At 42.0% G+C, this 5691-nt stretch overlaps 1 non-coding gene across 1 annotated transcript; it reads right to left on the bottom strand.

Annotated features, from left to right (window-relative positions):
* Window positions 1-5357: 5357 nt before the first annotated feature.
* LOC144251812 (5S ribosomal RNA) lies at window positions 5358-5476 on the bottom strand. The gene has a single exon (XR_013342759.1). It is a non-coding gene; the product is annotated as a 5S ribosomal RNA (ribosomal RNA).
* Between the last annotated feature and the right edge of the window lie 215 nt (window positions 5477-5691).

Below are 5691 nucleotides of genomic sequence, written 5' to 3' on the forward strand. Positions count from 1 at the left end.
GGGAGCGCAGGGTTGGACATCTGCGCCTCTGCCAGAGCAGTACTAACTCCAGAGATGGGAGTTCAAATCATTCCCACAGGAGTAAAAGGACCTCTTCCCCAAGGAACAGTAGGCTTATTGTTAGGACGCAGTTCTTCTACGCTAAAAGGACTTATGATAAGTCGCGGGGTAATTGATCCCGATTATGAAGGTGAAATAAAAATTATAGCTAGTTCTCCAAAGGGTATATCAGTAATTTCACCAGGAGATAGAATAGCACAGTTATTAATAATATCCAGCCTACATGATAAATTTTCCAGTAGTACTATGGAAAGAGGTTCCAGGGGTTCCACAGGTGTAGATTGGGCTATGCTGTTTTTGAATTTAGATTCTCGCCCAATGCTAAAACTAAATATTCAAGAACATGAATTTAATGGGCTACTGGATACAGGTGCAGACCTTAGCATCATATCTCGTCAAGAATGGCCAAAACATTGGCCATTACAACAAGCCACTCAAACGTTTCGAGGCCTAGGAGTGGCAACTAATCCCCATAGAAGTGCAATGGTATTAGATTGGAAGGATCCTGAAGGATGTGAAGGAACTATACAGCCATATGTATTGGATCATCTTCCTATAAATTTATGGGGACGAGATGTCCTAGATCAATTAGGTTTGACATTAACAAATAACATCAATCCAAATGCGCCCACTATTAGGGCTAGACAAGGTTTCAGGGAAGAAAAAAGATTAGGAGAACAAGGTATAGCAGCACCGATTCAAATAGATCAAGGAATAAATAGACATGGACTGGGTTTTCAGAAGGGGTCACTGAGGCAATAAAAATTACTTGGAAATCAGATAGACCAGTATGGGTTCCTCAGTGGCCCCTGACTAAAGAAAAGATACAAGCAGCCAATGACCTGGTCAAACAACAATTAGTGGAGGGATATATACAACCTTCTATATCTCCCTATAATACTCCCATTTTTGTCATTAAAAAGAAATCTGGTAAATGGAGATTATTACAAGATTTAAGAGCCATTAATAATGAGATGGTTATTATGGGACCTGCTCAATCAGGGATTCCCCAATTGTCTGCTTTACCAAAAACCTGGTATGTTTTAGCTATAGATATTAAAGATTGTTTCTTTTCAATTCCAATTCATCCTGAGGATAGTCCACATTTTGCATTTACTATCCCTGCACTGAATCATGAAGGTCCTGATCAGAGATATGAATGGAAAGTGCTCCCTCAAGGGATGGCTAACAGCCCAACTATGTGTCAAATTTATGTTAATAAAGCAATCCAGCCACTTAGAAATCAAAATCCTGAACTACACATATTTCACTATATGGATGATGTATTGTTAGCACACAAAGATAAAAACACATTGCTGGAATGTTATGCCACACTTAAAAATTTATTAAAAAATTATAATCTAGAGATAGCAATAGATAAAGTACAATTAAATTTTCCAATTAATTATTTAGGAGTTCTATTATCCTCAACCATGGTCCGTCCACCAAAAATTCAAATACGAGTAGGTCAACTCAGATCACTTAACGACTTTCAAAAGTTATTAGGAGATATAAATTGGATAAGGCCTTATCTAGGCATACCAACAGGAGAGTTGGGACCTTTATTTGATATCCTAAAAGGTCCATCAGATCCAAATTCACCCCGTATATTAACTCCTGAAGCAAGAAAGGCATTAAAAATTATTGAAACATATATGGAAAATATGCATTTGGATAGAATTGATATAAGTTTGCCTTTATTATTTATTGTAATACCAACAAAAAATATCCCTACAGGAGTATTTTGGCAAGAAGGTCCATTATTGTGGATACATTTATCTTATTCTCCTAACACTATTCTTACTAGGTATCCTCAGGCTGTAGGACAATTAATACTCAAAGGAATAAAAGCAGCAAAGGGAGTGTTTGGAATTTCTCCCAATAAAATTATTACTCCATATACTATGGATCAAATTGATGAGTTAACTAATGAGTTAAATACTTGGGCAATAATCATGTGTAAATCTAATGTTTCATTTGATAATCACTTACCATCTAATCCTTTGTTGTCTTTTTGGTCTAAGCATCCTGTAGTTTTTCCAAAAATGACAAGAAAAACCCCTATCATGAATGCTCCAAATATATTCACTGATGGGTCAAATAATGGTAAAGCAGCAGTAGTTACCCCTGATCAAACTTTTACATTTTTAGTACGCAAACAATCAGCTCAAAAGGTAGAGCTTAATGCAGTTTTACAAGCTTTTGTGATGTTTAAAGATTCTGTATTTAATTTATTTTCTGATAGTCAGTATATAGTTAATGCTATAGTATCCCTTGAAGATGCTGGTAGGATTTCCTCTTCCTCTACTGTTTTCTCTTTGTTTTCTGCTATACAAAGTCTAATCTGGGACAGAAAAGATTCATTCTTTATAGGACATATCAGAGCACATACAGGATTGCCTGGAGCCCTTGGTTTGGGCAATGATTTAGCAGATAAAACTACACATGACATACATATTTTCTCTACACTAGAAGAAGCTACACATTTTCATAAAAGGTTCCATGTCAATGCTAATACTTTACAAAAGCATTTTAAAATAACTAAGGAACAAGCTAGACAAATAATAAAACAATGTCAAAATTGTGTGACCTTTTTACCACAAGTTAATCTTGGAGTCAATCCTAGAGGACTGATACCTAACCATATTTGGCAGATGGACGTCACACACTTGCCAGAATTTGGAAAATTAAAATATTTACATGTAACAGTTGATACTTCTTCCGGAATCTTGATGGGCTCCATTCATGCCGGAGAAAAAACTAAAGATGTTATAGCTCATTGCTTGCAAAATTTTGCCACTGTGGGCGTTCCAAAACAGTTAAAAACAGATAATGGTCCTGGTTATACTTCTACCTCTTTTAAACAATTTTGCTCATCATTTGGCATTACTCACATAACAGGAATCCCATACAATCCTCAGGGACAAGGCATAGTTGAAAGACCTCATCAAACTATTAAAAATGTACTTATTAAAGCAAAAAGAGGGAATTGGAAAGGGGTATATATCCCCCAAAGATAAACTTAAAATAACCCTTTTTACTCTAAACTTTTTAAATTTGGATTCATCAGGGCTTAGTGCTGCGGAAAGGAATATGTGTCCAAAAAATGTACATAAGCCTAAGGTACTTTGGAAGGATATTCTAACAGGACAATGGAAAGGTCCTGACCCAGTGATTGTCTGGAGTCGGGGGTCTGTTTGTGTGTTTCTACAGGGAGAACAACAGCCGATTTGGATTCCAGAGAAACTAACCAAAGTGAATTCTATGGACCAAAACATAAACAAAAACAAAAAAAGGTGATTTGACTCAAATCCATAACAGCTGATATCTAGAGCTCCAATTTGGCTATTATTACATCTGCGACAGTGATTAATCAGGATGCTTTTTTCAATGTTTATTTTATTATTGCCTTTTCCCACATCATAAAGTTCTATTCTATTTTTGAGCTCATACAGACCTAGGTTAATGTTTTTCTGATCAGTTTTATTTTTTGACTGTGGAGTTTTTAAACATTGCAATGGAGATTTCACCTAGGCAAAGTTACAAGGCCTTTACTATTGTCTTATGTGTTGTATGTTATGTGCGCACACTTCTGTTTTGTGTTGTATGTCTGTTTGTGTGTATTTCCATATATCTTATATGAGGAGTGCTCATGAATAAATGGATCCGAATTTTTTTTTATTCACGTGATTTTAATGGGTTAATTTAGATTGGATAAACAGCTGTTGAAAGTTGTTTTAATATGTGAACAAATAAGGAGGTTAACAGATCTGCTTGTTTGCCTTCACCTTTCCTTCTCATTATATTTAATAATTCTGTTCAGGATAATGTAAATTGTTCAAAAAAATTCTTTTCTTAGTGCCTGTTGGAGTGTTACATAATTTTTTTTCCTAGCATCATTGCCAGAATTCCTATCTTCATCCCAGTGCTGGTGAAGACAAAGATAAAACCAAACTACAGCTTCTTCTGTAGTTATCACAACAAACTGTATAAACTGATGCATCAGTGAATAATAACTCAACAAGTAATGCTCAATCAAGGAGTCGATTTATTTTGGGAGGAAATGGACATATTGACAGATTCCTCTGCTTTGAACTGCTTGCAGAACTTGCCTGGACTATGTATCACTTGTATGCATTGTGAACTATCTGTTGGTACAGCGAATTGTGGTAGTGCTGGACTAATTTTGCTGATGGTGTCACCGGTGGTACAATTTTTTCAAAGGAGCCCTCAATTGGCTTGGTGTCATGGCATTTTTCATCCTCTTCCCTTCTACTAGTGATGGTCTAAAATTTGGGGGCCAACAGAGGTGAGGCAAAGAACCTCACCCCCCCACTGGTGCAAAGGCCTATCCACAAGTATGGTTGTATGCTGGACTGGTAGTCAGTGACGGGTATGATCCGATTGCAGTGGTACCAACCTAAGACAGGAGGCTGACACCTAGAGGTCAGTTCATCCGATGACGGGTAAGGACCATACGATGAATTGGACTACCTAAAAGAAAGGGTTCCAAAACCACATTACTTGAGTGTGTGAGTGTGTGTGTGTTTGTGGGGGTGTGGGTGTGTTTGTGTGTGTGTGAAAGACAGAGAGCGGGAGAGGGAGGGAGAGAGAGAGAGAGAGAGAGAGAGAGAAGAGAGCCAAGGCCATAGAGGCATTGAGTGGGAGATGGAGACAGGGATGCCTCCTCCCAGGTCAAGAGAGGCACAAGGGAGAAGGAGAGATGGATGAGCAGAGACACACACAGACATCTGCTGCTCTGATGAGAGAGAAAGAGAGAGACAGGCAGAGAGACAGACTCAGGGGGACCCTCAGGGAGGAAGGCAGTGGGAAAGGGGGCAGAGACTCAGGAGGGACCTTGCGGAGATGGTGCAAAGAGAGACGGACCCAGGCAGAGACGCTGGATGGACTCTCCCACTCCCAGGATCTGGGTGGCAAGGTTCTGCTTGTGTGGCAGGAACGGGTGGGGGAGCGGGCCCCGCGGGTGGGCCCTGTGTTCTGGGGAAGGGCAGGTGTCCCCCCCACCCCTCATCCTGAAGGCCGAGGGGTGGGGTGGGTCGGTCAGGGTGCACAGGGAGGGTCGTGGCCTGGACCTGGCTCGGCTCCCCGCCGGGTCTCATGCAGAGAGTGTCCTAGCAGCTTCCCTGGGGAGAGCCAGGCCTGTGGGCCTTGCTGCAGGCGCTGGGCGCTGTTGGTCGGGAGGGACACCTCCGGACCGGCAGCCCGGCCGGGGGTCTCGGCCTGTCTCTCTGTCGGGGCCACGCAAGTTAAAAGTGTGTGTGGGAAGGGGGCGCAAAAGCCTACAGCACCCGGTATTCCCAGGCGGAATCCCATCCAAGTACTAACCAGGCCCGACCCTGCTTAGCTTCCGAGATCAGACGAGATCGGGCGCGTTCAGGGTGGTATGGCCGTAGACGGTGAGGGCCGCCCGGGGACGCCTCAAGAGCCTGCTCCGGGTTCCACCCTTCAGTCCAGGGGAGGGGAGGGGGGTGGAGGGGCGGAAACGGAGCGGGTGGTCGCAGGGGGCCTCCCTCGCCCGCCCCAGAACAGCGCAGCCCAGCCCAACTCAACTCAAGGCTGGGGGCTCTCACGCTCCGACCTGCCTGACTCGACCGCCAGCGGCAGCGGCCC

The sequence above is a fragment of the Urocitellus parryii genome, unplaced genomic scaffold, assembly GCF_045843805.1.
Source record: "Urocitellus parryii isolate mUroPar1 unplaced genomic scaffold, mUroPar1.hap1 Scaffold_2288, whole genome shotgun sequence".
In the NCBI taxonomy this organism is placed as follows: Eukaryota; Metazoa; Chordata; class Mammalia; order Rodentia; family Sciuridae; genus Urocitellus; species Urocitellus parryii.